Genomic DNA, 24,517 nt, shown 5'->3' on the forward strand with positions numbered 1-24,517 from the left:
AAAGTTTGATCAAAGCTCTACCCTACATCTGCACTGGGCTCCAATAAAGGGCAGCTCAAGGGGAGGGGCAGCATTCTTGCTGATATCTGTCCAAATGCTCAGCCTGCCTGTGGCAGTCCCATCGCATCCCATCGGCTGCATTTTTCTGCACCGAAAGGTCATTGATAATTACAGAGCAGGGCCCTGTAATTTTTCATTCAGGAATTAAGTAACAATAATTGCTAAATATCACTTGGGAGAAGAAAGGGGTAGATTGAGTACATAAAGGCCATGCTCAAGAAACAGAACATATCTATCAAAGGAAATAATTCTCTGAAGTTATAACTGTAGACAGTGAAAACTTAAATGGTAGGTCTGACATGAATTGGTTTCCATGAGAAATGCAGAAGGAAGAAAATGCACATGAAAAAACACATGAAATGTCCTATCTTCTGCTAAGGACAATTTTTAGACCTGGGTTGTATAGAGAGCATTTTAACAACACCCATATGAGTGTTTGAAGAGCTGGTGGCTCAATGTGGGTGGAAGGTAATTGAGCATCTGACACCTTTTGGAATGTCCATTTATGGACAGTTTAAGGATCCTATTAGAATTACTGAATTCCCAATATGTGCAATATTGTAATGATAGAGTCAGATTTTCAGGCTCAAGTTTGTCTGAGGTTTTTTGGGCTCCTTTTGCCCACCACTTTTTTTCCCCTGAGTCATGAAATCTTATCTTGCTTGTGTCCAATTGAAATGGCATCTCAAACTTCACTTTCTGTTTGTTGCCATTTTGGTACTATTTTGTTTTTCTTGCTTGCTGCATTCCCATGCATTCAGTGCAATTCCCTTCAATTTCATACCTCCTGCAGCCTTGCCTATCACCTCTCTTCACACCTTCATTTTCTCTGCTACCCTGCATCCACCTTCTTCTGCCCTCTCACTTTCACTGCCATACAGACTTTAAAGCAAATTCACCCCAATTTCCTCTTTAAAATTCACCTTTAACGTATTTACAAAAAGCTTGCCATGTGCTAGCGCAGCTAGTCAGCATGTTGACCAAAGAGCCTCATTATTTCCTCATATTTCCCTGCTGAGCATTTGTGTTTGTAAAATGCACATTTTCTTGGGGGCACCAAATGTCTTTTTGTTCTTTTTGTGATTTGTTTTGTCCAGCTAACAACCTGCTTTAAATGTTCCATTTGTTTCCATTTTCTGGTGTCTTTTACCTTCAGGTTCACATAAAATACACCAGAAAAGCAAATTATTAGTTCTGGTATAGGGCTGTCAGGGAGGACTCATCTGTTTGTATCACTATCCACCCAAACAGGACACCCATGAGTAAAGAGTTGGATATAATGCATTGGAATCAGTCTAACTGGAATACCTGTTTATAAAATAGGAAAGAGTCCACTGGGCCACTGAATCCAATATGCTCATCACAGGCACCCACACCATATAATCCCTTTCAAAAATTATTTAATACCCCTTCTTAAAACCTACTAGATTCCCCATTTCCTTTATTATTCTTTCTGGAAGACTGTTTCAAAATCTCACCCTCCAGTGGATTAGAAAACTTATCTAATTTCCAGCCTCAATTTATTCATGGGCAATTTATAACTATTTGTTCTTGGACCAACATTGTTCTTTAGTTTAAGCAGTTTTTTTCTCCCTGGTGTTTACCCACCTGATAAGTTTATAGAGAGCAATCACATCCTGTCTTTTTCTGTGTTTTGCAAGGCTAAACAAGCCAAACTCTCTTTGTGTCCTTCTGCAAGGAAATGTTCTCTCCTGTGCTCATCCTGACAGCTGCTGGTGCCTGCCCATGGCTGGGAGCACCTTCCTCACACAGCAGGGACCAGAGCTGCATTCTCTTTTCCTAGAGAGGCCTACACTACATGGAAAATGGCAATAACAGCAGAAATAATTCTCCTAACAACCTTTTCCGCACTTGTATCCAACCATCCCAATAACACCGCGATCCCTCTATAACTTTTTTCCAATCCCAAATAGTTCTTTCACTATTTTACCCACTTTGTCTCTTTTTTAGCTGATCTTCCTTACTATTTCTATATTAATTCCACCTTTTTGCCGCAGAATAATGGTTTTCCATCTGCAAGGAAATTTTCTCTCCTGTGCTCATCCTGACAGCTGCTGGTGCCTGCCCATGGCTGAGAGCACCTTCCTCACGCAGAGGGGACCAGAGCTGCATTCTCTTTTCCTAGAGAGGCCTAAACTGCATGGAAAGTGGCAAAAACAGCAGAAATAATTCTCCTAACAACCTTTTCTGCACTTGTATCCAACCATCCCAATAACACCGCGATCCCTCTATAACTTTTTTCCAATCCCAAATAGTTCTTTCACTATTTTAGTGAAAAATAGTTCTTTCACTATTTTACCCACTTTGTCTCTTTTTAGCTGATCTTCCTTACTATTTCTATATTAATTCCACCTTTTTGCTGCAGAATAATGGTTTTCCATCTGCAAGGAAATTTTCTCTCCTGTGCTCATCCTGACAGCTGCTGGTGCCTGCCCATGGCTGAGAGCACCTTCCTCACACAGAGGTGATCGGAGCTGCATTCTCTTTTCCTAGAGAGGCCTAAACTGCATGGAAAGTGGCAATAATAATAAGCAGAAATAATTCTCCTCACAACCTTTTCCCACACTTGTATCCAACCATCCCAATAACACCGGGAATTGTCTATACCTTTTTTCCAATCCCATAGTCCTTTCACTATTTTACCCTCTTAGTGTCTTTTTAGCTGACCTTCCTTATTAATTCTACATTTTCCCAACAGAATAATGATTTTCCATCTATTACCAGAGGAAACAGTTTAGTAAATTTCAAATTTCCCTTAACTAAACAGGTATCTTGCCACTGACAATACTATATTTGTGTAGTATTTTTAATTTTCCTTCAGAAATTTTTTTGCTATTTTCTACCAAATAGTTTCTCAACTATGAAGCCATTTCAAATTTATGGTTTTCCAAAATCCATTTCTTAGTTATAGAATTAACTATAACTATTTCCTACATATATTGTACTTAACAGGTTCCTCATGTACATGTTGCTACTATTAGAGTTGTGTGTTTGTAATTATAACAAATCTCAGCGGGGGATTTGTTTCTCATCTTTTCCAGCTGCAACTTTTAATTTTAAGGTCATAATTGTTATTAAGGAGACTTTCTTTGCCTCTGTATTCTGTGCCTGGGATCCAAATAGATCTCAAGGTTTTGGGCATTTTGTGCTAAGTAGGAGCTTTTATAAGGATTTTGTCAGATTTATTTGTCAGTTGCTCAAAATCATCAATTCAAATCCAGCATGTAATTTCAAACCTTTTCCCTTTTTAGCCTTTACAATGGACAGTGTCAAAATTTGACAAATATTTTATCTGATTCACTCTTAGGAGGTGTATCTGGCACAGTCATAATGAAGGGAAGACCCACAGATGATTAAAAAGTGCAAAAATATATCTGCTTTTTATTTATTTTATAGCTCTGCATTACCAAGTCAATACAAGAGAGACCTAATTTCTCCACTAACCTTGTCTAATGAAGATTGAAATTTAATAAACATGCAAGAAAGCTGCATCACCATGAACTAAGAGACTTCAAAATATGACATTTAGTTCATTATTTATTAACCTATCCCCCAGGAACATGACAGAGGGAATACAGACTATCCATATTAGAAGCTGTTTCATCTCTAAGAGATAATGGAGGCCCTATTTCCTTTGCACAAGATTTATATACTAGAGAGGAAATGAGATGCAAAATTTATACCACTTGTGATTCCTTTTTTCCCATAGAAGGTAGAAAGAGCATTCCCTTACACACTGAATGTGGTTAGAGTTGTAGGCTTTAAAAGTACATGTTTATAAAAATCAGAATTTCCTCCTTATCCAGGAAAAAATTAACAAATGTACATGTGGTAAAACAAAAGCAATAGAGAAATATCCCTTTAGAAATTAAAATACTTCAGAAAATACACAGTTAAAATAGAGACTAGAATAGAGACTAGACACTTAAATGTGCTAAACCAACTCTATTTACCAAAATTAAGAGAATAACTGAGCTATAAAAATCACCTCCAGACACACATAGAAATTACACTTTTGATGCAGTATGGCTACTCCTATTTCTCCTAAATGTATTTAGTTTTTGTTTCCTGGTTTAAAAGTAATTCAAGACTCACTCTGATGAGAATCACAATTACTGAATGTAACCATAAAGCAGAATAATTTTTACTCGTTCTGGAATGACTGAATTTCAGCTTTGTGACCAGGGTCAGAGCCTGGCACACCCTATTAAATTCCATATCTGCAATTTCCAAATTACTGACTCTGTCCTGCAAACTGAGCCCAAATAGCAAATTCTGTGCCTAATGGCAGTACCCCCAAAATCTGCAGAGTTTCAGCCAAAAGGAGAAAAGCATTTGCTGACATGCATTAAATGCAGAGAACAGTTCACAGTGCTAACATTTTGGGAAGCAATTCTGTGCTAAGTTGTTGCTAAGTAGACCTGGCATCTCAAACAAAATACATCTTGCATCATTAAAAGACAAGTTCTAAAATGAATTTGAGCCGTTAGAAATGAGTTCATGTGTCCATGTGTGCCAGACTTCGTTCTTGTTACAGGGAATGATCTACAAAATAAAAACTCATTCCACTAAACTGCTTTGATTCTAAGGCCTGTGAATGTACCTGGCTTACTTTTTCTCATTGTCAATGAAAATGAGACAGCAAATTAAAGGCACAATTGTAAGAAAAAGTTACAAAGGCAGGACACGACTGAGCCACTGGTACTTCACAATTCATGAACAAATTTCCTATTACTACAGAGTCATGCTTTTATTGACTGGTATAAATACACCATTTGTATCTTTTTTCATCCTGCTGTGTTTCTATTTTATTGGAAGTGTCCTGTAACAGGTATAACATCAGCTCAGATTACCAAGAAATCTATAAAATAGCTTCCTGCTACTACCTTTGGTGTAGATTGAAAGAATACATTACGATCCCACTGAGTAAATGATAAAAGCTGTTATTCACAGGCAAACATGATTTATCCTCACCTGTTCAAGATTCTGAATGCACCCACTTTATTATTAAATTATAAAAACATTTCACTCACATTGATTAGGAACACAGATACATTATTAAAGAGAGGCTATTAGGAAGCATGTGTTTCAAATTTAAGTCCTGAGGTTTGTGACTCATGGCAGGACCACAAATATTTCATGCAAATGGGAGTGGACAGATACAGCTTCATAAATGTTCCATTGTGGCACCAGAAATACATGATAACATTTTTTTATTATTGATTATAAATTTGAAAATGACATTGCCTGGTTCAAATTAAGTTTTCACTCAGTGCAGCTTGTACATTAAATACAGGGAAAATTGTAAAAGAAAATTGGATTTTAAAAAATGATGATTTCTATTTCTTTAATAGAGAAGAGCCTTTTTTTTTTCTCCTCTGGTACACTCTTGGGTTATAAGACATCCCTTTTAAGACATCTTTCTCTTATGACTAGTTGCAGGGGTAATTTCTCTGTAAAGTTGCTGAGTATTTTTTCAACATGTAGGATAATTAATTAGAGCCATGAAAGGTAAGAACACAAATGGGGTCTATTGATCTTAGTACAATATATGATGGCTAAAATAGTGAAAAATATTTAATTTTAAACAAATCATGTTCTTAACAAAAACAACAGGTCACAACCTGAGAGGTTTGAAAACCTTACCATGGGAACCTCTTAGTCTACACCATACTTAGCATATTTGTCCCTCTACTCACCAAATACCAATGATACAATAATGTCATTATGAAAACAATTGGACAAGCATTTGGATTAAATCTGAGTGATATTATCTCAGAGAGGCTCAGAATTGAAGGGTTGATAGAAAATGTCTGTAACTGTGGTTGTGTGTGCATATGTGTGCACATTTATTTTTTTATATTAAAAAGGGAAGCATATGGAAAAATATTATGCTGAATGCTGCTGCCCTGTGTACTGAATAATTTATGTCCTCCCTGTCTTCTTCTGGTTTCCTTCACACTAATGACTGGTTTAATGCTGATGTACATCAATTTACAACATAACAATGTAACTTTGGATTGCTTTCAAGTCCAGATTGCTTTAAAAAGCAATAAGAATACATGGAGGCATAAGAGCTTTGCAACCAGCAGTGACAGGACTCATACCAGGCCTTGGACAAACTCTGCATTATTAGTTGTGAGTTCTTTCTGGTTTTATTGAAGTTATCTTTTTAATATTGCATTAGTTTTGAGGGGTAAAATGTGAAAAATATTTTTTTGTACTTTCTTTTGCAGAAAAGCTGCTCAGAAGCTGCCTGTATTCACCTTAACTCCTTGCCTCCTACCTGGTTTGTATCTAATATCATCACAATATTTTGTGTTCTTTCATCTAAATGCTGACTATTAAAATCCTTGCTGGGCACTTAAAGTAGATAAAATGATGATGTTTGCAATGCCCAGTGGTGAAATTTTACTAATACCCACACTATCTCTGTAATTTTTACAATTATCTGATGAAGTCTAGTGACCCTTTGCCTCTCTTGCTTTTTTGATATGGAATCTTCTAAATCCATTTGATGAGAACCCTGGAAGTTATGTCTTAACTGTCCCTTCACAAATGCAAGATAAAAACCTTTAGTTCAACCAATAAAAGGGTGAAATACTGCTCATAATTTAAAGGCTCATCTTTGTTATATAAAATCCTAACAAAGCTATGAACTGAGATGTATTATATTTACAATGATTTTATGGACTGTAGTAACAATTTATTGTTCCTTTGGTAGAGTACAAAGAGAACACTAAAAGTCACACATAATGCTTGGAACTAACCTTAATCTCTGAAAGGGGCTGGAAGTATAATCTTGTTAATTTCAATGATGATAGGGTAAAGTATATAGTTTATTGCTTTTAAGCTCATTTAATTCACCTGGCTTTCAGCAAAGAGGTCTTGCAAGGTGTCACAGCAATACCACAAAAGGTGTGTGTTATTTCCAGACTGGGGATGTGAATGCCACAGCAATCCTGCGCAAGACTGCCACAAAACAGGTGGTGTAGTGGATGCAAGCCATCTTTAGCACAGCAACATTTTTACTCCATTTAACCTATTTTCTCCTCACTCAGAAAGATGAATGTCAGATTCTGAACCTGCCGCTGAAAGGGAAAAGAATGCACAGGCTTGGACAGGGCACCGTGTGTTGGTTTAAAAAGTGTTCAATCCATTAAGCACATCCTAGAGCTGAAGGCAAGGTGAAATATCCTCCCCCTTTCCCCCTTCTGCTGTGCCCATTGTGGTTGTGTGATGCACACCTCACTCCATCTCAGCCCATCCCCTGAGGACCTGGGGCGAGAGCCATTAGGGTCACTCGAGTTTTTGTTGTGCTCTGCATGGCAGGAGGAGTGTGATGGAGGGCAGGTAGAGGCACAAGGTACCTGAGTTATTCTATGTAAAGAAAGGTTAAGTGGAAGAGAAGACAGGTAACTGTCTCCTCAGAGTAATGAACTGGCAATTCACACCTAAGGTCGATACTAAGCAGGGTGCAGAACTACAGTATTGCCTTGTTGTCATTCAGATATTTTTATATGACAGGAAAATTACACTATTTGGGCTGGGGCAGTGCAGGAGAAAATCAAGCTATCATTACCAGTCTCGAGTTTTTTTATGACTCTTGGACTTGTGTGGGAGAGCAAAAATGCTCTTTCTGTGGGCTGAAAATTATTTACTGTGTGATCATTTTTTCATCATTATTTTCCCTCATGCTGAAGCACAGTAGTTTAAACTGTATAGTTTAAAAAACTATAATACCCTTTTGGTAAGGAAAATTCTTGTCTCTGTACTACCTAAAAAATGACATCAGGAATTCAATTTTTCACATTCCACAGGGATGGCAATAAGGACTTCACTCACTTCAAAAGGAGATTTTGGAGCCATATTCATCCAATGCAAGTCTGGCAGGACACACTTAATGAAACAGGGTGGTTTATCCTAGCCAAGGATCTTGCCTTTCTCAAAAGTAGATCTGTCTAGGGTTATGTAACTTGGTAAATCCAGTTATGTGTATTGCCAATGGAAAAACTAAAGTATCTCTACACTACTCTATCTAAAGATCTGAACAGAAAAGGAAGGCTAAGGGCAGATTTGCATACTTGAAAGGGACAGAAATCAGGATAAATGTAGAATAAGTAGAAAAGATAAGTGAAGCATCCCAGGGGTTAATGTGGAGGCCAGTGATGTGCAGCAGCTTTATCAACGGCCTGGTTAATGAGACAAAGTGCACACTTCATAAATTTACAGGTGTTATAGAACTGGGAGGAGTGATGGAATTCACCAGTTGGTTGTGGTGCCATCCAGACAAACCTCAGCAGGCTGGAGAGATTGGACAACTTGAACCTCATGAACACACTGAGAGCCCTGCACACAGAGAGGAACAATTCCACACACCAACACATGCTGGGGTCCAAACAGTTGGAAAACAGAGCCAATGGTGCGCTCTGGTGGCAAACCAGGCTGTTGGTTTCCCCATCTGCAGTGGGCAGAAAGTGTCCAGCAGGTCCAGGGAGGAGATCCTGGCCCTCTGTTCAGCAGTGGGGACACCTCTGGAGTGCTGTGCACAACTCTGTGCTACCCAGAACAAGACAGAACAAGGACATTGACATTGCAAGAAGTCCAGCAAAAGGCGCTTGAGATACTTAAGGAATTGGAACATCTCCTAAACAGAGAGAGGCTGAGAGAGCTGAGGTTATCCAGCCTGGAGAAAAGAAGGATCAGGTGGCTGAGCAAGAAGCCACAGACCCATACTGAAGTACAGGAGATTCCATTTAAACTCTTTTCCTGTGAGTGGCATGAAAATGGAAGAGGTTGCCCAGAAAGGTTGTGGAGTCAAAAACATTTCTGGGCATAATATTGGGTCATCTACAATAACTGACTCTGTTTTGAGCAGGGGATTTAATAGAATAGAATCATAGCATGGTTTTGGATGGACAGGACCTTGAAGGTTATTTTTGTTCCAACTCCTTTGCCATGGGCAGAGACACCTTCCACCAGACCAGGTTGCTCAGACCCCCATCCAACCTGGACTTGAACAATTCCAAGTCAACTAAAAGATGTCCAGATCTCTTTCAACTTTAACTATCCAGTGATTCTGCAACACAAAATCTTTAATGTGAGGAAAATGTGATTTAATTTTATCATCTCAGGTTTAATTCCTTCTTCCTAATGTTTTATTATCCCAAAGACATTTGCATGAAGAATGTCCAAAGCAGAATCTGCATGAGTCATTTCAGGTTTCAAAATCCCATATGCTGAAATATGGCAACATTTCCCTTTAAAAGAAGGGACAACACAGACCTGTACAAATCTACTCCTTTGATAGACAACATCAATGACAATTTTAAAGAATTTAATGAAGTTTAGGATGACAATATCAGTTAATGTATAATTACAAACTGTAGAAAGCAGAATACTTGATACAAGCTTAATTTGTTAGAACATGTTTTGCAGCCATAGAAAATTTACTAGATATATAGCCAAATTTGGTTGAAGTTAAATTAGGCATGCATCTTGATTCTTGGTTAAATTTTTTCTGCTGCGTCCTCCTAAACGGGTATAAGTAATAATAATAAAAAAGCTGGTACAAGCTGAAGCCTGCAGCTTATATCCCATTATAAATTGCACTTCAGATTTTCTAAACTAATTGTTAAATTTAGAACTAGCAATTAGCACTGCACAACATTTACCAACAGAATTAACTGTATCGCTTGCTATCAAGCTCAATTACATTTTCAAATGTCCCAGACTGGTAGCTCTGATGCATTCTAAGGAAATAAAACTTAGAAATGGGCCAACAGCAAGTTGTTGTGACAAGATTCACAATAGGAAATGTTTTTTTTTCTGTTTCTGCTTTGGGTAAAAGTGCTGTTGTATGGGTTAAAAATTCAATCTTACCGGAGCAGTGTGAAATTTTATCGCAGGTTGGTGGAAATAAAATGTAAATAGTTACTTTATGACAGTTCCACCACTTGAGAATTCTATGTAGCAACTTGATAGTTTTGAGGAGTCCTTATTAGCAAGTACATGAACATTGCCAGGAGATGCTACCTGGTGTTGCTTTTTAGTGTGATAGGGTATGAATCTGAGAACTTCAAAAGATATTCTCAACAAACAGCCAAGCCTACAGAGCAACTCACAGCTGGATTTCCTGCTGTGTTTACTTACTAGAGCCAACCCTTAGGAAGCTTTTGCTCTGAAACGGTATCAAGACTAAAATTCAAAGCCACTTACTCCTGAGAAACCATTCAGAAGCACAGAGTTGAACTAAATTCACTTGCTTCCAAGGCAGAAGGAGTGAAAGGCATTAAAGTTGCATTAAGATGAGCCAGTCATACTTTGATGCAATTATATGGGCTGGATTAACAGGTTCTCAGTGGGAAAGAGCTCTCTAGAGATGCTGCAGAGCTGCTCCCTGCCAGGTCAGCCCCCAACCTGTCCTGGTACTTGGGGTTATTCCTCTCCAGGTGCAAGACACAACACTTGCCCTTGTAGAACATCATTAGGTTTCTCTACACCCAATTCTCCAACCTCCACTCAAGGTCCAGCTGAATGGCAGCACCGCCTTCAGGTGTATCAAGCCATTCCTCCCCTCAGTCTTGTGTCACCAGCAAACTTGCTGAGGATGTGTTCTATCCCTTCATTCAGGCCATAGGTAAACAAGTGGAATAAGACTGGAAAAGAGAAGGTAAATAAGTACTGATCCCCGGGGAATGCCGGTGTACCAAGCCTGGGGAATGCCTGTGTATCAAGCCACTCCCCCCAGTCTCCAAATTCTCCAACCTCCACTCAAGGTCCAGTTGAATGGCAGCACAGCCTTCAGGTGTATCAAGCCATTCCCCCCAGTTTCATGTCACCAGTGAACTTGCTGAGGGTGTGTTCTACCCCTTTATCCAGGCCATAGGTAAACAAGTGAAATAAGACTGGAAAAGAGAAGCTAAATAAATGTTGATCCCTGGGGAATGCCACTGACTACAGGCCTCCAGCTGGATTCTGCTCTGCTGATCACAGCCCTCTGAGCTCTGCTATTCAGCCTCACTGTCCATTCATCCCATCCTCATTTCCTGAGTTTATCTATGAGGATGTTATGGCAGGCAGTGTCAAAATCTTGCTAAAGTTGAAGCAGACAACATGCACTGCCCTCCATTGACCCACCCTGCCATGCCATCATAGAAGGCTGTCTGATGGGTCAAGAATGATTTCCCCTTGGTGAATCCATGCTGACTACTCCTGATGACCTTCTTTTCTTCTGCATGCTTGGTGATGACCTCCAGAACGAGCTGTTCTATCACCTTCCCAGGGATGGAGGTGAGGCTGACTGGCTGGTTGTTTCCTGAGTCCTCCTTGCCTGTTCTGAAGATGGGAGTGGCATTGGCCTTCCTCCAGGCATCAGCCACCTCTCCTGTTTGCCATGACTTTAATGATGTTTGCAAGTGGCTCAGGAACAACCTCTGCCAGCTCCTTCTACACCTGTGGGTGCATCCCACCAGGGCCCATGGATTTATGGGTGTTAAATCTGTCTAGCTGTCCTCTAGCCCAACCCTTCATGACCAAGGGGAAATCTTCCTTTCTCCAGACTTCTTCCCTTATCTCTGAGGTCTGAGATTACCAAGGGATGAGCTCATTTTCATTTTAATGTCTTTCAATGTAAAGGACGAACCTTGTCCCAGGACTTGTTTACATTTTCTTTTCATCTTCTACCATTCTTCTTTTCTTGGTCATATCAGGATAGTCCCAATGCCTGTGCCTTTACACCTGGAACTCTTCAATACCTCCATTTTCCTCCACTCCAAATCCGTTTGGAAAAAGAAATCTCCACCTTCAAAGCTTTGATATTCTCTTCCAAATCTTTTCCTGACTTTAAAAACCTATTCTCTCAAAATGAAAAGAAGCCTTATGACCTTATGGGTAACATCTTTTCCCTTTCTCCTCATCTCTTTGTCCTTATACCCATGACCCAGGACTTTTCCAGGATATGAGCTCTGGGAGCAGATTTTCAAAGAGAGGGATGTGATGTAGTTTCCTAACATTCAATCACTTTTAAGTACCCAAATGTCATGTGTACACTCCAAAGCATAATAACCCTGAGTCCCAGAAATACTGATGGAACCTCACATATGATGTGCCATTTTCATATTAAAGATTTATTCAGAAGAAAAATTCTCTGCAGTGTGTTTAAAATTTATTTCCATTTTTTTTGCCATTGTGTTACACAGGATTTCTCTCCTGTATTAAAATAGTCAATGAATGATGCATGCAATGCTGTAAAAAACTCATTTACTGTTATTCCAAGATGCATTGATTTACATGTGGATCTGTTCAACCCTTTTTAATTTGACCAGATGAAGTTTGGCATGACAACCTTTGGAAGATAATGTGATCTAACTTCAGATGTCTCCCGTGTCAATATCTAAACCCTAACTAATTTCTATAACCTGACTTAGTGGTTACAGGGAAAAAGACATTGTTAGAATGCAGTTCATATCTAGCAGTACATTCCAGGATGTGAATCATGCCCTGAAAACAATTTTTTTTTTGAATGTAAAGTGAATTGAGGATAATTGTCCCAAGAAGCCTACAATTAGCCTGACAAATCCCTCCAAAATTTTTTAAAAGAATGAGCTTACCTAAGAGGACTGTGAGTTCAAAGACAAAAAGAGAAGGTCTGTCAAGTGTTGCATCTAGACAGCACTCACAATTATTTAGGGAGCAAAATGCAAATGGGAAGTTGCAATTTTTGAAGGTTGTCAGAGGTCTACTTATGCATTTTCCTGAAATCCAAAATAGTCACTGGAGCTAGAGATTTAATGTCTTAGAAACATTACACAGATAAAGAGAAGAAACAGGCTGTTTCAGAAAGGGGTTTTGGCCCAGAACTTTGGTCTAAAATCTAAACTTTTATAGGCAGGACCTGCCTCTGTAAGCCCTTTCCTGTTGACTCTGTGAAGAATATTTTGGCATAACTTGACAATTGGCTCAAATGAGAAGTCTAATCTGTAGACCTGAATCCCACTCCTAACATGTGTGGGGTGAACATGTGCTTTTTCTTGAGTAAAGACTGATTTTAATAGGGCTTTTCCACCAGGAAATCAAATCCACATTCATAGTCTTATTTTAATCTCTTGGAGAATGGACCATGCTTAGTCAAAGTCGGGCTGTTGAGAAGAAGGCACCTGTGTCTCCATAGTGCATAATAATACAACAGCCTTTATATTAGGGGTTATTATAAATTTTAAATGATTATTTAAAAAAATAATAATAACAACTATTATTTATTATTCCTCCTGTATAATTTTCACTAGAAACCAGAACTTCAATGGAGGATTCTGCTGTAAACATGGGTGAAACCCAATAAGGCTTGCAAAGCTACTTTCCTGCACTTCTGCACAATATACATCAGGAATCTCAGCTTATCATGATCACAACCAGGCAGTAAATTGAATTTGAATATTGAGATTTTGTCAGAATACTTTTAAGACTTCAAAACTGCAGGCAGCAAAGAGTCTAACACATCTGTAGGGAAGATGTGACGGTTAATTACACTCTGAGTATCTTATTTCTACCTCTAAATTTGTCAAGCTTCATCTCCATTGCCTGGATCTTGTTATATACTTTTCTGCTAAATTAAAGAGTCAATGAATATCAGAAATTCTTCCCTCTGCAAGTATTAGACTCTGATCAAGTCGGTTAACTTCCCCTTATTAAGTTAAATAGCTTGAGATTCTCTCACTTTAATTACTGTACAAGCTCAGACTTTGCACTAAGTACCTGTTACAGCAATTCAAATCAATGAAAACCACTGGAAAAAATATGAACTTACACGCTACAAAAATAAAACAGAATCAGAATAAAAGAAATCTTTCCTGACCATCCATCTTCTCATTTCTGAATAGAGGAAAGACAAAATGTGTGTCACACAAGAGAAATGACAATGGTGACAGTAAATGACATGGGGAAGTTTGCTGTGTACCCAAACTAAGGAAAGGATAATCTAAACCTAAGGAAAAGAAAGTGAAAAACTAAGGAAGAGAAAGTCAAAATGACAGGAAAACACCATAGAACAAATAATAGTGTTTGCTGTTCATGAATATTCTCCTCCAACTTATGACACAGTTCTACACCAATAAGTAAAATTTCCTGAGAAGTGTGTATTTTGTCGAAGTAACATTACAAGGTACTAGTGTGCAAAAAGGAAAAACGCAACCCTGAGAGAAATTTAAATAAATGAGATATTTTTTTCATTCTATCTAATAAATACATTTAAAAAAGCTGCAAATAGTGGGATGATTCAATGAAACTCAAGTTTGGTATGCCTTCAAGATCTTCTGATGGGTAGATAAATGATAGATAGATAGATAGATAGATAGATAGATAGATAGATAGATAGATGCAACTTAGATCAACAAACCTAAAATCAGTGCACTAATTGTAGTGAAATGGAACACATATCTGAGTTATTCAAGCTAGAATAGATAAACAGATATGATTACTTAGCTACTGTTGTCTTGGTACCATTAGTCATATTTTTCATGGCTTTGGTTTACAAAGCAGCAATATATTTTCATGAAATCCTAAAATCAGTCCAAATACTTTTGATTTATAATCAGTCAAATCTTGCTATGGGATTTGAGTTACATGTTTTAATTTGAGTTTCATGAGTGCTTTTCTTTCAATTTTTGTCCATTATTGTTGGAATGGATAAAGAAGGAGAGTGCCTGGGTTACCAGGAGATACTGCAAATCAGAGACAAACAATTATGCCTGAAGAACACATCATCACAGGGTGACAATTTTGGTGAATCCTAGTAGGGCAATGGATGTCAGGTGCTGGTTTTCCAATAGCTGCATCCAGAGTGCACAGAAATTAGAAGAAATTTTGAAAAGTTCTGGTTTGGGGGTTTAGCTATTGGGAATTGCCAAACAAGCCCAAACATCTATATTCATTTAATGTCTGATTCCTCACGAACCAGAATGTACAACACAGCGAGCTAGGGCAGAGCAAACGGCTCAAAATCCCTCGAAATTCGGAGCCAGCTGAATTTTGGCGCCCATGAGCAGCATAGCAGTCCTTGATGGAGTTTTTCAGTGGCTTTAGTGTGTGCTTGGAGCTAGAGCAAGCCCCACATTTGAACCTGGATAACGTTGGCGTTGTGGTAATGAGGCTCGACGAGCATCTGGGCAGCGATTTGGCTCACGGAAAAGGAAGGTTGGGAGCGAGCAGCCTCAAATGGCTGACCTCCTTTTGACATGCACATTACAAACCATCATCAAATTTGACCGTAACTAAGTGCCAGGGGCTTCCAACAAGCTGTTCTGAGGTTGTTCGTTTGGAGTCCAAAATGAATAACTTTGAAATGGCTCATTCCTGCAGTACCACATGTTTTCAAAGCACTAACATGATTTGTAGGGAATTTAAAACTGCGCACAGTTGATCACACAGACTGGACTTCCTCCACTCTGTCAGGTAGAGTGATTTGTCCAGAGAGAAGATGTTGGACAAGGTTTGAAGGGAAGCTGCTGGTGTTCAAAAGACAGGCTTACAGGGTTTCATTGGCTCATTCTCTGCCAGTATTTGATTTAAGACCTTCCTACACCAAGCACTGTTCAGCAAAAGTTGTAACATCTGGATTTAATAGTTAACTATATATTCAAGACTGTTTTTATTTTGCATCCCTGAGACCCTTTGGTATTGTCCCTAGGTGGGAAGGGAAGCAAGATTAACACATAATGTGACACTAGAAACTGCTGTTGGAAAACAACAGGAATAATCTAGATAATGCACCAAGAAGATATTTCTGTATGTTTTGTGACTGGTGAAAACACACAGATGTGTGATTTTACTTCTATAGAAAAACAAGAGTGTGTTTTTACACAAACTTTGAAGAAGATTGGAGGATATCTGACACACAGTAAACTGGCTTTAAAAAGAGTCAATATTCACCTCATTGCATTATATTTAGAAGTGCAAGGTAAATTATGTTCAGTTTAAACTACATGAGTTTGCTTCTTTATTTTGAGCTGGGATAGTAGAGACTAATTCCAGGGGCTGCTGTAAGAAGGTGGCATAAATTCTTTTATTATATGAGCACATGACAGTAGGCTTCCAAAATAGTACTAGATATGAATATATGGGCAAATGAATCAAACTCAAAGATCACATTTGGCTTCAGATTTAACTTTAAATATTGAAAATATAGAAGTAATTCCATTAAATGTGTTCCCATCCCATCCAAGGGAGAAGCATTTGTTAAAGTCAGTTCATTTTATGTGGGTACAATGGCCTTTTAGATACCCATAGTGGGGTGAGAAATGAATATCTGAGATTGGAATCTTAATCTCATATTGAATCCTACCAAAAGTTTGCCACAAACCAGAATGCATCATTTACATTAGTGCTTTCACTGTGAACAGACATCATCATAATAATAATTAATATTATTAATATTATTATTATTATTAATAATAATAATAGTAATAATAACAGCAAAAGCAACAATAACAATAAAAATTCTTATGCACGTTGTTAAACTGGGGAACAGATTTGTCCACCACATAAAGATTACTTGTAGGCTGTTTTCAAACAAGTTCAGCCCTGACACAGAGATAAGTTCAGTTTTTCTGTGCAAAACTCTGTCTGGACTGTCATGCTTCCTTTGCAGCAATGCTGAGCCCAAAAGATGCAGATATTAAATCTCTCTTTGCTGCTAATTTGGTTTTCCACTTTGGGTCCATCCTAGCCATATCTCTTACTTCTACCACATATCCATGACCCCAAGCACAAAAGACCTGCAGTAATATAAATTATTATTACAGTAGGCAGAGGAGAGGTTAACATCACGGGAGATTTTGGTCAGAAACTGTGCAGTGCTGCTTTCAGCTTAAAAGAGAATAAATCTCCCATATAATAAGCTATATTAGCAACAAAAAAAAAATCAAGTAAACACTCATAGATCATGGCTGAGCTATGATAATGTAGAGTTGAGAAAATATGGTCTAGTCTGCTTAAAAATCTGGCCATGCTGCTGTGCACTCGCAAGTTTCTCAAGCAGGAAATGATGGAAAGCTCCACTGATCTCAAATAACTCAATTGTTTTTCTTTTCTAATCAAATATCTTCATAGTGAGGGACCAAAAATGCATCATTCAGCATGCAATGTGGCTGTGAAAGCATGAAATATGGCACTTCACTGTTAATGTAATATTAAAGATTAAAAATGTTTATTACCTGTTATTCTTCTCTTAATTGTTTTGTGTGGAGAAAAATAGGAGTTGCTGCTTTAATGCATAAAAACCCCTCAATGTGCATTCATAGCAGAGAGCAAAGTGTTGGGGCTATGAAAATTATGTAAATGATGAATTCCAGTGAAAGAACTTTCAAACCCTTAGGGTCTTCAAACAGCATTAATTCAAGAAATTAGATACAAAATTTAACTTTTTCATGCTAATAATGATTTCATAAGGAAAAACTCGTTAGTAAAGGTGACAAATATGAAGTTCTATTCAACATTTAAATTCAGGAATCTTAGTATGCGCCCCTGGGATATATTTACTCAGCCAATGACTCTAATGTTATTAAGTAATTTATTTGAGAAAGTCTCCATTCATGAGTTTACATAAGAACAATATCAGGTTTACAAAGGCTTGTGTTGTCAGTTTAGCAAATACCTAATTCACAATGACTTTTGCTTAAGATTTTCATTAGGTTGTTCAATATTGTTTGATCGTTTAATGTCAGCTTCATAAGATCATAATTTTCCCTATATGAAAAGAGGAAATTAAAAGGAGAAATAAATTAAAAAGTGTGAACTAAACTTAAATTTAAATCAGCTTTGCCACAAAAGAGAGGAGAACAGTGTCAGCACTTGTGATTGTACTTTGCTTGGGTATAAACTATCCCCACTTAGCAATTTAATGTTTTGTTGTGCTATATTTCTATGCCAGCAATACCAAAAAATATATTGAAACATGTTGAACATATCAACATTGAAATGTTGCATTATGGTTCCATTTTTCAGGACTGATCAGTCATGTGACAGTCTCAGTTTCTGGCAGCATTAGTTAGGGGGTTCATTAATTAGATAGGAAGCAAAAACCACCCAAAATCTCTCAATTTCTACGGCTATTTGTGCTGTAATCTATGGCCTCCAGCCAGTGTTGAGGCAAGGTGCAAATGTAACTAAAAATGGCAATTCCTGCAAGTCAAAGAGCAGAGAGAAATAGCACAAGATCTGAAAATTAGGATGGTCAAAATAATCAACAGAATATTTGTCTTCCTACAGAAAACGGTGGTTCATCAAAGCAGAATGATTTCCCAGAAATGAGCTGATTTTACTCAACTTTCTAATGAAATACAGGCAAGCCTTGAAATCTTCATTGAAAGAATGATCTTCTTTCAATGAAGATCATTCACCATCACTCCTCAGAGATCTCCCTGGTCCCCAGGCCCCACACAGGGCTGTGCTGGAGGAGCTTTGATAAAATAATTGTTTGAAATCACTGCTGGTTCCTGTTACAATCTGCTTCCATCAGTTCTTCTCCTCCTCAGAATGGTTCTTGCTCTCCCATCACCCTGGTTACTGCATTCAGGGGTCTTTCCACCCTTGTCTCTCCAACTTATTCAGGCTAAAATAGCAACACATCAGCCTTGGTGTTTCCATGTGAGAGATTTCAATTTGAGCTCCAAGGCTTGTCTCTATCCCTTCATTGCACATGCTGAATCTTAAAGCACAACCTGCCTGGGTGCTAAATCTTTTGCTCTGCACCTACAGCTGGCCAGGAAGAAAATAATATCCAAATAGAAGCCCACATTACAGCAATTATTAAATTATGTTACATCTGACTGGAGTATGCAGCACCTGGAGGTTCTGATTGAGACATGGGAAGGTAAAAGTCTTTTTCTGGCAACAGATCCCATGAGAAATGAAAATAGGATGTACAAATAACACATGCAATTAATGTCTTGTCTGTGACCTACCTTTCCACTAACCTAGATGCCTCTTAAATCTTTAAGTTCTGTTCTTAACTGAATTCATATAGAATGAGAAGGAGCAAGCAGGCCAAGTTGGATTTGGTCATGTTTATTAACACTTGTCATTCGGTTGTAACTACATTTGTGTGTTCTCTGGCAGAGTGGTTCTCTGACATTTTAAGGACTTCTGAAAGGCAGAAGGGCTCTAATCTATATGAAAATAATCTCAAGGTAAATTGGATAGTCACAGGACAGGAGTGGGTACTCTAAGAGAAATCACAAGGCCTGAAAGGTAATGATCTTGGAACGGACTTTCTTGCAAGGTAGGAACTCTCAAGAGGAAATCAAAAGTCCTTATTGGAAAACTGAATAGAGGAGATGAGAAATGATACAGAATTAGGCAGAGATTCATAAGTAAAGTAGTATGTTGAAACTATGAAATTATTTTACTGGATCAGTACTAAGGTTCAATTTGTGTAAGGGAGAGAAGGCAGTTTGAGATGATTTCATATACAGACAGGAGAGACAAGAGGGATTTGGCAGCAAAATCTCTGAAAGAAAGTTAATAAGGGGAAGTATCTGGAAGCAAAAAAAAAAAATCACTATATGCTGTGCTTACAGATAGGCTACCATTCACCAAGAAATATTACCATTCATGTGATTAGTGCTGAAAACTGAAAGCAGGAAGCAGGAAACACAGAAGGAATGGGTTAATACTTTTGTAATAAAGCCCATTCACACATTTAGGAGGATTGGTTTTATTTCTCCAGAAACACCAACTCCAGAAGTCTTTATTATTAAAGCATTAGGTAAAACTGGACTGGTTTAGTAGAAGTTATAATAGCACAGGAAAACAGTGTAATCTGCATAATGTGGGTACCTACAGGGATTGCAGGAAGAGTTAGAGAGTCATGACTGCCTTCCCTTCTTCAAGGCTAAGGATTAACTGTTCATGGTACTGGTGGTTTTTGCTACCTTCCTGCTAATATCTTTAATAGCACACTTTTAAAATGAAGTCTTTTTGATGGCTCTCAAACTTGAGTTGTACGCAAAGCTAGTGAGGGAAGATGTTTTCTCCTATTTATAAGTGATCTCATCCTTATGCTATTCCAACTGGACTGTAAAGAGCTGACACTCAGAGTCAAGGAGGTAGGATTCATTCAAGTGCAGGAAATTGAGGAACAAGGCCTGACACACCTCTCTTCACAACAAACCCAATAAAAAGTGCTACTTTAGCATAAGGCTTAAAACAGAATCAGCCCCAGCAAGTAATGACCTCTCAATCTGTAACTTATTAAAAAACCCAAAGTAGAAGAAATAATATTTATCCATTGGATGAAATTACCAAGTATTTCCCAGCAAAAGTAATTCCAAACATTGTTAGACCAGTTTCCCTTACTGGATCAATCAATTGATCTGTCTATATTTATATCTGTGCATATATAAATATATACATGCCCATCCTAAAAAGGTTTCTGGGGTTTCCAGTAAAGAGCACAGCAGTTATTTACAGAAATATGATGTAACCTGCTTGGTTAGAGCACATTATTTAAGGAAACTAGCTATGATTTATAGCAGCAAATAAATAAGGCAAAATTTGTTTAACATACCTCAGCATTAAGTATCTCATGCATTAATTGTCTCCAAAGTCTGTTCCATTTGTTATCTAACAAGGTATGTTCCATTATTATTTCTATCCAGTTCATTGCTTCACTCTATCTGTTCTTTCAAAATTAGCTTGTCTAATCAGAAACTGCTTTGGCTGGTAGTTCATTTCACATAGAAAGGAGAAATTCTTGTTTACTGAGAAAGTAATTGGATTATAATTTTGAAAAGAAAGAAATATAGATTGCAATAAATTATTTTGTAAAAAATACATGAGAGTGTGAAAACTAGCAAACCCAAGACAAATTAAAAGCTCTAATGAATGAAAAGGCTATAAATAGAACATGCAACTGGAAAGAATAATTCATCATTGTAACTTACCTACTCCTTGTTATTCTGTTGAAAAGAGCTGAATATCTAAGGAAAGAAGAAAAAATGTATTTATCAAATGATGATCAAGAAAATATGTATATTAGCTGTCACTTTTCTTCTAGCTCTTTAGCTCTTGTAAATGTTATGAAATCTTTATTACAGAAAGAAAAAGTAAAATTTAACCACGTTTGGGAGTGTACAATTCCATTTCGGTTATTTACTAAATTCTGTTGATAAGTTGGCATGATCATGGGTAGACTAAACTAAAGTTGCATGCATGACTTTGTTGCTTGCATCAGTTTATATTTAAGTGAAAACAACAAAATTATATTCAAAACACTGACCAATATACTGGGGCTGTTTATAGAGCTGGTCCATCATGTATATTTTATTATTTATCAACATTTCAATTCATATCAAACTGTAGAACGTTTTTTTCTTCTTTTTTCCTTACTACCTAAAAATATTTTGTTGCTAATGGTGCTCTTTTTTGTGTGTATGTTTTAAATTGTTTTTACCTAAAAGAAGTAAAACAATGAGTATTAAAGATATGAAAAGTAATGGACATGAGCTAGGAAAATTGTGTATAGGAAAATAAAACACACAAAAGAATGTGTGAAACTGTAGCAGATCAGATTTAGAAGTTAGAATATACATTATATATATTATATTATATTATATTATATTATATTATATTATATTATATTATATTACTGTACTGTTGCATACAGTAGAAAAATTGAGTGATTGTTATAAAATTCTGAAGTACTAGGAAAAACTTGTACTCTCAGCTCTCACCTGTTCCACTGATTAACACCTTGAGTACTTTCTTTTTGTAGACCTAACAAAAAATACAAAATTAAATAAATACACTAAATTATGTGAGCTAAATTGTTATAGATTTACATTTATTTAGCCTGATTTTATTTATCTGAAAATCATTCAGGTTTTCCTTTTATTTGAATTGCATTTATGATACCAATTCAAGCTTTGATCTTAAATTACACTTTTGGGGCCTGAAGTAATAACAATTTTGGATTACAAGGATCCAGTTCTTATCTACATACCAAACAGGTTGTTTATAGTGCAGTTTGTTCAGTGAATATACTCAAATTTAGCACAGGGAGATTGATAAAGGTAATCAGAAAATACCATATTGGCTTAGAATAAAGATGAAAGCAAAATGCACCTGACTCAGTACAGATAGGAGTTAAATGCCAGATTATCCACATAAGTGTGTCAGTAAGAGGAATTTCATGCATGACAGATGCTAGAATGGGCATTAAAATGGTCAGGACAAAAATCATTAAGTGCCCCAATAATGCACATTTGGGCTAAAGCAAATGTAGGATGTCACAGGCAAATTCCCACCAACTTCAAAAAGTTATTTGCATGCTCAAAGTTGGGCTTATATGTGAATGAGATAAAAACATTAGGAGGTTATTAATACTCACTTGAGGTGTCTATGTTTAGAAAGCAAAATCTTATCATGCTACCAACACCATGGAACTCAAAAGGTGTCATGAAATGACTGGATGGGATTTTATTTCTTTCAAAGAAAAACGTAGCTACAGAGGATGATAGCCATAACCGAGGTCGTACACAGGCCTTGCCCATCACAGCTGCAGGGAAAGAAAATTTTTGATGTACTGAGAGGTGGGTGCTGTTACTATTCCTTTGGTGACTGATGTGGAGCTTCATTGAAGAAAATGATATTATAGAATCACAGAATGGTTTAGGGTGGGAAGGACTTTTAAAATTCATCTGCTCCAACTCCTCTGCAATGCAGGGACACCTTCAACTGGGTCAGGTTGCTCAGAACCCAGAGCAACCTGGCCTTGAATGTTTCCAGGAATGGCATTATCCCACTTGAGAAAAGAAATTTTGGTAGCTGAGCCAATGGCTACTTAGGAGAATGTAGGAGTTGAATAGCATTTGGATATGAGCAACACAGAAATATCACTGTTGTTCAGTCAATATGAAATATTTAAAGCAGAGAATTTCCATTCATTAATCTAAATACAAAGTAACCTTGTGCCTGCTCTCCAGATTCAGATCATATGGAAAACAAGTTTGACAGTGATGCAGAGACTCTCAGGCTGTTCCAGTCACCAGCTTTAGGTTTCTGTTTTAGGACAGGGAAAGCATAATCCTACTTGAGTATGCAGTCCATGAAAATCCTCAGCTAAACATTGGTGATAGGAAGTCCCAAAATGCAGGCAAACTGTGACAAGCATCACAAATGTTTGGAATTTTGCAATTTGTGTTTAAGTGATCCAAGCTGACCATGCCAAAAACAAGGGTGAAACTATCAAGGATTTCATTACTGCAAAAGTAATATAAACCTCAGAATTATTGGCATATGTTTTCTAGACTGGTAGTTTGTTTATATTTTTATTTTTGGGTATGCATTTTTGTGGCTCAAAAATCTCCCAAAATTAAATCTTCTGGTGTGGTGCCTGTGTGTTGTTGCCTTGATTAATTTAGTGAGTCATGAACCAAAAGTCCTTTTTCCACCCCCAATGGTTGTTCACTTCATGTGTATCCATTTCTTGGTTTCCCATTTGCCTCCTGTCTGTCTGCTGTGCCCTTCCAACTCCTGCAGGGTCCATCCCCTTCCTCGCCTGCCCACACAGAACCAGGCTCTCAGAAGGGCTCTTCAATACCACCATGATGAAAGTTAAACCAAGATAAATAAAAACCCCCACAAACCATCTGTGAACTGATTCCTGTGCTGCAGTCCCACTCTTTGACCGACTCACATCAGAAATCAGATGAGAGTATAATTTACATATTTAAAAAAATCTAAATTACGTCAATTTTTTTTTAACCTTGATAATATCAGACTTTGAGGATTCCTTGAACAACAGCTCTACAACTAATTGATCTGTCTGCCTACTACATTCAAAAAAATTGATTTTCTTTTCCTGAATGGAAATGTTTCTTTGAAAAGAATGAATTCAATTTGTGACACACTCTGTGAGTGTTCTGCATCTGATTCTGAGGTTTTAGAATCTTTTAAATCAATAATAAAACCATTTTAATTTGGCTTAACTTTGTAGGGCATGTATACTTGTAATTTTCAAAGATTATGAGATAAAGAAGTGGTCTAGGACTAAGTCCTCTGAGTCATCTGACTTCTCATTTGTCTGTTTTGGGCTTCTCAGTCTGTCTGATCTAAAAATTCCTGGGTTTGAATCGGGAATTCTTAGCTCAGATAAACAGTCAGACTTTTGCTCTGAACTGAGACCAACAGTCTGTGAAGAAAAATCATGTTATTATAAAGCAGATACAGTCCTATAACAAATCCAGAGATTTAAACCTATGAAGCTTGGGGCTATAACCACCACCTCACCAGTGAGTTCTGTAATATCCCCATTCCCATATCTCCTTCCTCAACGAGAGGAATTCTTCAAAGAAACTCTTCAGCAGCACTAAAAGCTTCATGCAGTTCAGGGACATATCAGGTTAGCTAGTCTGGGCTACAGGTATTTCCAGATAACCTCTTT

General features: G+C 37.5%; 1 protein-coding gene across 1 annotated transcript in view; it reads right to left on the reverse strand.

Annotated features, from left to right (window-relative positions):
• Positions 1–24,517, reverse strand: part of CELF2 (CUGBP Elav-like family member 2) — a 548,030-nt gene that overhangs the window by 430,040 nt on the left and 93,473 nt on the right. Inside the window, exon 2 of the mRNA XM_058804601.1 lies at positions 21,018–21,053. The gene's annotated coding sequence lies outside the window, so the exon portion shown is untranslated. The remainder of the gene's footprint in view (positions 1–21,017; positions 21,054–24,517) is intronic.

Source organism: Ammospiza caudacuta, chromosome 5 (assembly GCF_027887145.1).
Source record: "Ammospiza caudacuta isolate bAmmCau1 chromosome 5, bAmmCau1.pri, whole genome shotgun sequence".
In the NCBI taxonomy this organism is placed as follows: Eukaryota; Metazoa; Chordata; class Aves; order Passeriformes; family Passerellidae; genus Ammospiza; species Ammospiza caudacuta.